The 7782-nt window shown below is 46.5% G+C and overlaps 1 long non-coding RNA gene across 1 annotated transcript; it reads left to right on the top strand.

Annotated features, from left to right (window-relative positions):
* The first annotated feature begins 5482 nt into the window (after positions 1-5482).
* LOC140595884 (uncharacterized) lies at positions 5483-7119 on the top strand. Its single transcript, XR_011997829.1, has 3 exons — positions 5483-5607; positions 5714-5849; positions 7001-7119. It is a non-coding gene; the product is annotated as an uncharacterized lncRNA (long non-coding RNA).
* The last annotated feature ends 663 nt before the right edge of the window (positions 7120-7782 follow it).

Raw genomic sequence — 7782 nt, 5'->3', positions numbered from 1 at the left:
AGGTAATTGTGTGTTAAGGAAGTGGAAGTAGAAATCACCAGCGGACAGTTTTTCAAATGCTGTACACAGGACATTTAAAAGCTGAGCAGGAACCACACAATCCTTGTTATGCAGGATTTCCTTTGGAGAAAGTTATTCTTAAACTGATCAAATTCTCCTAATCCCAGAACCTTCCTAAAGCATCTGTGGAAGACAGTGGGGGATGAGCTTACAGAGACAGAGGCCATCCTGTGTAATGTGCCCTAAGATTTCCCACATCCCCTAAGGTGGATATTGGACTCATGGACCCACCACCTTCCCCTGATAGTTTCATTCTTCTCCCCACAGATGGCTCAGCTTCCAACTTAGAAAAAAATGGGATGCAGCTTGGAACCCTAGATCTTTAGTCAATATGTTTACAGATGCTGAGCACTTGAGATCCTGCCTGGTGGGAAGCAAATCCCAGGCACTAATGGCAGTCATCAGGAATGAGGCAATGCAATTGTATCAAGCAGGCTTTTTGTAGGAAACCACAGGCATGAATCATATAAAAATCATGGTTTATATTTTTCAATACTATTTGCAAATATACATATATACTTAATGTTTATACATCCCAGCAATGAGCAAGGCCATCATCCTATAACAAATGTGTAAGATTTCTAAGTTAACCTTTCCAGGACATTGCCCTCGGATATGGACAGGAAAGCTGGGCTATGCTTTTTATGAATGAGGTCCACATTCTGAAGACTAATACAGTGCCTGGCCCAAAGCTAGTGTTCAATAATTGTTCAAACAACTAAATTGGGGAGCTTCCTAGCTGGCCATTAATACACTCACTGTTCATTCTGTACATTACTGTCATTGTCGATCTGATGCCTGCATGTGAGAAAAAGACAGACTTCTCAATCTGGCCATGAAAACCTCTATTTTGGGCTTTGGAACCTACTATCTCTGTGATATACACTTTCATTAATTCCTCAAGTATTTTCTGATTGTCTTCTGCAAACCTGCAGTAGCCCCTACAATGAATAAGTGCCTGCCTGCAAGGAGCTGGCTAAAGACCATTAATCTGGCAATCACAATCCTGTGTGAAAAAGTCAATCATTAAGGGGGGCACAGGTGGGCCTGGCACCATTTCACCTACTCAAGATCACAGGATCAAGTCTGTTGGCAGTTATGCTTTTTTTAAATGTTGTGATAAATATACAGGTATGCACTGTATTTATTATCCTTTCCCTCATGTTTGTGTCTCAAGTATCCATAATATATGCTTTTTGTTGCTTTTTTTTTTTTTAAAGACATTGTTTTGCCTTCTTAGCATTCTCGACTCTGTCTTATGCTTGCTCCTGCCTCTATCTGCTGCCAGGAGAGCACTTCTGATCCCAGCTGCCTCCACCGCTGCTGGGTGGTGCCGCGCATTTTCTGCTTATGCCATGTCTACTTGGGACCCACAAATACTCTTTCATGAAATGAATTAAAACAACAGCACATATGTCTTCTACTCCCTTCTGACCTTGTCTAGAGTGACTGTTTCATGGCCTGGCTCTTTGTTTCTTAAAAGGACCATGCCCAAGAATCATTGAATAAAGCCAAAAAGCTCTAAAGACCCTTCAACAGTTTAGAGTCCCAAAACTGCAGGAGCACCTTTAAGACAGCTGATGGCGGTGAGGGTCAGCTTTCCCACCCACTTGAAGGAGCAGAGTCAGACCTGTGCTGGCTGAATATTGCTTTGTGGTGTCTGGGTTTCGTTCCCTGTTGTCTGCGGGGGAGGGAGGGAGGAGGAGAATGCTTCATCTGCCTTCACATGGCAGTCCGCCAATTTCCTGCTGCGTATCTGGATCACTTGCATCTTTGTACCTTTCCTGGGGTGCAGCCGGGCACCCAAACGGCAGCACCAATGATCACGGGGAAAATGTTGTGCTGCGAGAGGTTAGGCTCTGGTGCTTCATCTCCAGCAATTTCTTGTGCTTTTCGGCTTCAGCATCATATCAGCCTGATATTTTCCAGGGCCAGTCTACCACTCTGATAGAAGTTTTGGGTTTTTCTCCCGCTTTTAACAGCTCGAAGCTGAGCAGACACCAAGATGCCATTTAGACTGCTTTTCCTTTAAGACTTGTCTTAATCTGTTCAGGCTGCCATAACAAAATACCATAAAGTGGGTGGCTTAAACAACAGAAATTTGTTTTTCACAGATCTGGAGGCTGAGAAATCTTACATCAAGGTGCTGGCAGATTTTGTTCCTGGTGAAAGCTCTCTTCCTGCTTTGCAGAGGACTATTTGCTGTGTCCTCAAATGGCAGAGAGAGACTCAGCAAGCTCTCTGGTGTCTCTTCTTACAAGGGCACTAATCCCATCACAGGGGCCCACCCTTGTGATCCCGTCCAACATTAATTGCCTTCCAAAGGGTCCATCTCCAAATATCATCACATTGGGAATTAGGGGGTTCAACATACGAGATTTTCAGAGACCCAGTTCAATCCACAGCAAGGTTCACACCACCTTGGAGCATTACGATTTAAGCTTGTGGGTGTTCACTTGTAAAGTCAGTCAATCACGATGGACATATTGAGATGATTTACTTTGTTCTCCAGAGCTGTGGCCCCTTGGAGGAAGGAGCCAGGCCCTTCCTTGCTGGTGCAGTTGCTGCGTAAGGGGATTATTGAGGTAGTACAAGCAGTTCCAGAATTAGTGTTGGCCTTTGCTCCTGCTCCCTGATAACCCCTGCTGTGAGGATGCCTTCCTGTTGGGACAGTGCTCTCAAAAATCATTTCAGCCCCAGAGGCTTCTGTTCGAATGGAACATGGTGTATATAAACCAGATGAATTGCTTTGTTAATGCAGGAAGCAAATAGAGTAGCAATTCTTATTTTTCTAACTGTTTAAACCTTCACCTCACATATTAACTAAAAAAAAAAAAAAATTCAGTATATGTCTCATGAAATCTCCCTTCCAAAAGAAAATGTGTGCACATGCACACACACACACACACACACACCCCAATATAGTTTTCAGGAACCCCAGGGGTAGCCATCCAAGATTGTGGCCCGGTGACTTGCTGGCCTGCAGCCTGGCCATTGTACACAGGTCTTAAAGAGTACAGCAGACACTTACCCACTGCTGCCAGGAGCCTTCCCAAGGACAGAGCTCTCCAAGGACCAACCAGGATTTCAGGACAAGAGGATTCCCTCACCCAAGGACACCCTCCCAGCTGGGCTCCTGCAGTCACTGTTCTGACTGCACAATCCTCAAAAACAGTTGGCACCAGGACCACTTACAAGGCCTCAGGACTAACGTCCTTTTCCCACCTGGGGCTCTACCCCAAAGATTCAGGCAGTTTTTCCTTTTAGGCCTACAAAACATGAGAGGTAGCTTCCCAGACCCCTTTCTCTAGACTACAGGGCTACTCTCCCACCCTCCTAAAGGCACTCCCCTCATTTTGGGCAGGGTTGCCTTCTGTGACTCACTCCGCCTGAAGGAGTAAGGGGAGACTCTCACAGATGATTCTCTGATGAGGCTTCCAACCACACCAGAAAGCCGAATAAGCACAAAGAATTAAATCCAGGTGTCTAGGAGTAGCAAAGAGGACTGACAGCAGCCTCAGGACTTCCTGGAGCAGAGTTTGAACATCCACTGGCCTGCTGATGCTCATGTTTACCAGGCCTCTTGGTGATGTTTTCTGAGGCCCCACCTCAGTCCTTCTGATCTGGAGAAATGACAAATGTAGTGGATACTGCACTGTGCACCCAGACCCCATCGGCAGGCTTTGCTGCTGACCACTCACATCTCTGGGACTTGCCCTTGGCCTAAGGAAGCTGCCTTACCCAAGGTCATATGCCTTCCTAGGGTGAATAGGCATCCTGAGAATGGTCGTTGTGGAGGTGCAAGGTCCCAGTCCCTCACCTTGACTTGAAACATCTCTAAAAGATGCCCCAGGCGTAGAGCTCCCTGTGGGATGGACTGGAGCCTCTGCTGCTCAATTCCACTTTCTCTCCCCATGGATATTGATCCTCAGAGCACTCCCACAAAACCTTCACAAAAATCTCAGAGTCTCGGGGTCTATTTTCAGGGATCCTGACCTGTGACAACCACTAATTATGGCATACACTATACCTGAGCCCCAACACAGTCACTACCACATCTTCCATAACCAAAAACATCAGATTAAAACAATGGAACCAGACTTATCTCTGGTCAACAAAGCCATGCTGTAAAGAAAACATACTGGCACTAAATTTGAAGATATTTGAAATTTGACATCGAAAACGCTTTCTAGATTGAGATGGTTAAAGACAACAGGTTGAACCAACACATTTTATCTCCTCTTCTTCCAGAGATCCCAATAAAATTATAGGAAAGGAATAAATAACATATAAATGCAAATTTAATGAAGAGAGTCACTAATAGACAAGACACTTCAACAGAATGATGGGAGAAGGAAAGCAGATAAGAGGGGGGAGAATGTGCAGGTTGGCCTGGTTTTGAGGAAGAACAGCAGATGAAGGAGTTCAGTGAGCCTGGCCAACCCTGTGGTTCAGGCGTGAACCACAGCTCTGGAGCAGCCTCAGGACATGGGGCTGAACACGGGAGATGGTCTCATGGTTTTGAATAGGCCTGTCAACCCCACTATCCCTTTTCTTTACATGTTTCCACTATTATTTAACTTCTTTAATCATCTGCATATATTCCAGTTAAAAACAACGAAACAATATTTTAAGTGGAGAAAGGGGACTATTTTGAAGAGGATCACTTTTCACTCCTCCTTGCACTCCGTTTGGTCAGACAAGATCTCAAACAGACTGTATGAAAGACGACCACCACTGAGTAGAGAGGGAGGGAGTTGCTCTGTTAAAGGCTGGATTCAGACAGCTCTGTGGGAACCCCCGGGGACTCCAGGGACTGAAGTTTGAAAACCATGGGATAAACTATGAGAACTCATCTGCCTTCAAGTGCTTTGTCCCTTTCAGAAGAGGGTGGGTTACCATTTCCTGACCCTGGCAGGGTCCTGGGCATCAGGTTAGCTGCATTTGAATTTCAGTGTGCCTCCTCTCACCAGCAGCCTTAGGGACCCAAGTTAAAAGGAAAAGCACATCCTAGAAAGATTCATAGGAGTAGAGACCCTTGAGATTCTTGCAGGGTTTGTTACATTCTGGAGCCTTCTTCCAAACCTGTCAAAGACAGTCTCCTAGCTTCAGGCAGAAGCGCTGGAAACACTTCAGGACACTGCTCTCGGGATTTTCCATTCTCTGCATCCTGTGGTTCCCTGAGTGCTGTGCAGAGGAGGAGCTGGGGACACGCTGTCCCGGGAAGGAAGGGGTTGAAAGAGACGGCTTCCATGGAGATAAGGAGACAGAGTGATTTAGTGTGAGCCAATTCACAGATGGTCTGGGATGATTTGGAACATACTCAGTCAGGAAAATTGGGGGAGCTGAGAACAGCGTGTCTGTATTTCATCCCGGAGAGTGTGGGAAAACAAGCGGAGTCCCCACTGAGCGTGCGATCCGTCTGCCTCCCGGGCAGCAGTGCAGAGACAACTCACAGGAATATATGAAAAATTGAGAGTGGAGATGCCCTGGATATTCAGCAAGCAGAGAAATCTATTCCCTTGGGGTAGTTAACGATGTCCTCAGGTCAATGTTATACATGGCTTTTTCATAGCATTATTTTAAAGAAACTATAAAGGGTTGGTAAAAAAAAACAACAACAACAACTAAAAATGGCCTTTTTTATAAACAGGAGAAACTGGTGAGCGAGGGCTCTGATTATGGGACAATTCAGTTTCTGCTGATACTTTGTGTGTCCCTGGACACCCATCCCTCCTCTGGGCAGAATGGAACGTGGATTTCATGGGCTTTTCATGGCTCCCAGCAAGGTAAGTCTGGCAGGTGGTCTCCTTATTTTACAGCAGAGAGAAGATTCCTAGGGACTGGGGGGCCCTTGCTAGTAAATGACAGCAGGGGACATTGAAGCCAAGGTCCCCACTCCTGCTTCATTCAGCATGCCAGTGCCTTGTCCTCCAGAAGTATGCCGCAGTACTTGGCCACTGTCTGTATTAATCAGTCCTTCAGGTGAGTGAGATGCCCTCCCAAGTATGAGACTTCCCCACTGCACAGCAAGTAATTCGGGATCTCTGGGTGAAGTGAGGGAGGTGTGGCTTTGTTACAAGTTCATCCGGTAATTCTAACATGCAATGAAGGTTGAGCTGGTTCTGATCCTGCTTTGAAATGAAGGCGGCTACTAGACATACAAATTAAGGAGAATGGTCAGGGTTAAGAGATCAGCACAGGGGAAATGGAGAGAAGCAGGGTAAAACAGGAAGTTGTTTTAAAATGTCCCCAGGATTTTATTTTAATCGGATGTGGTAAGATGACAGGGAGATAAGGCCTTGAAAGGAGAGTCATCACTCAAAGTTCCCAAGAGGGTGGGGGCATGCCTATGTTGCAAGGTTGCCAGGGGAAGTACCAGGGTGGGTCTGGAGGCAGAAGAAGTGAGGGGGAGGCAGGGGCCAGGGCCTTTGTTGTGGTTTTCCTGGTAAGAAATGGGTGATGCAGGGGTGGCATGCTGAATAAACTCAGGATGGCATAGCCTGAGTAATTTCAGTAGGACCTGGCCATTGGGGTGGTCCCCAGTTGTCTGGTATCTGGCTCAGGGGTGCATTAGGGAAGGGTGGGGGTGGTATATTGTCTGAGTGTGTGACAGTTTGCTAAAGGAAGTGAATGGGGGGGGCCTCTAGGCTCCAGACTGGTTAGTTTGCATATCAAAGAAATGCTCTGAGGCTGGTTATTTGCTATCTCTAGGAAATAGCTAACCCTGGGAGGGGCTGTCCTCCCCAGGCCCACAAGGCCCTGAGATGTCAAAATATCATAAAATAGAAAAAAATTAAAAACATAATCAACACAGAAATCAGGTCAGACACACCTGGGCTGACGCTCAGGCTTGCTGTGTGGCAGCCTGTGTAGACTTGACTCTTCTCGGTGTCCGTTTCTTCTTCTTTAAAATGGAATTAATACTCGTATCCCGTAGGGTTTTCTGGAAATGATAAGATGATGGACTACAATGTTTGGCTCCCTTGGCAAGTATTCAGCACATGAGAGCTACAGTAAAAATGAGCAACAAAGCAGTGGGCTAGGACCTGAGTGGAGGTAAGGAGCAACAAGTCCTGTACAACTCGTACTTTCAAGCTTCAGAAAATGACAGAGCTACTGACAGAGGTGGGGTGCAGGTTCATGGCCGCCTGGATGAGAAAAGGACAGACTTGTGTATGTCTGTCTGCATCCACATCCAAGAGCAGTCATCTTGGCCCAGAGCTGTGAGGTTGGGTCTGGAGGGTGGGTTACCTCTGAGAGAGAATGTGTGGAACGAGCAGTGAAGGTCGCACCCGCACCCCAGGCTGGACCCCATTAGGGGCCAGAGGAAGGCGATCCTAAGGAAGGAGATCCTGAGGGCCTCAGAGATAGATGGTTGTTCATAGAACCCAAGAGAAGGAGGCTTCTAGAAGGCGACAGCAAAGCCTTCATCTAGGGAGGTTGTAGTATTTTGTTATCTGAGCACCTTTGTAATAAAACTAAGATCAGGAATGCCTGGGTGGCTCAGCGGTTGAGCATCTGCCTTTGGCTCAGGTCATGATCCTAGGGTCCTGGGATCAAGTCCTGCATCGGGCTCCTTGCATGGAGCCTGCTTCTCCTCCCTATGCCTATGTCCCTCTCTGTGTCTCTCATTAATAAATAAGCAAAATATTTCTAAATAAATAAATAAAACTAAGATCAGCCTCTCCTTTCTCTTCTCACCCCATCTGGTTGATGTAC

Source organism: Vulpes vulpes, chromosome 16, assembly GCF_048418805.1.
Source record: "Vulpes vulpes isolate BD-2025 chromosome 16, VulVul3, whole genome shotgun sequence".
Taxonomy (NCBI): domain Eukaryota; kingdom Metazoa; phylum Chordata; class Mammalia; order Carnivora; family Canidae; genus Vulpes; species Vulpes vulpes.
Note: the sequence above shows the minus strand (reverse complement) of the source record. Positions and strands in the feature narration are given on the sequence as shown.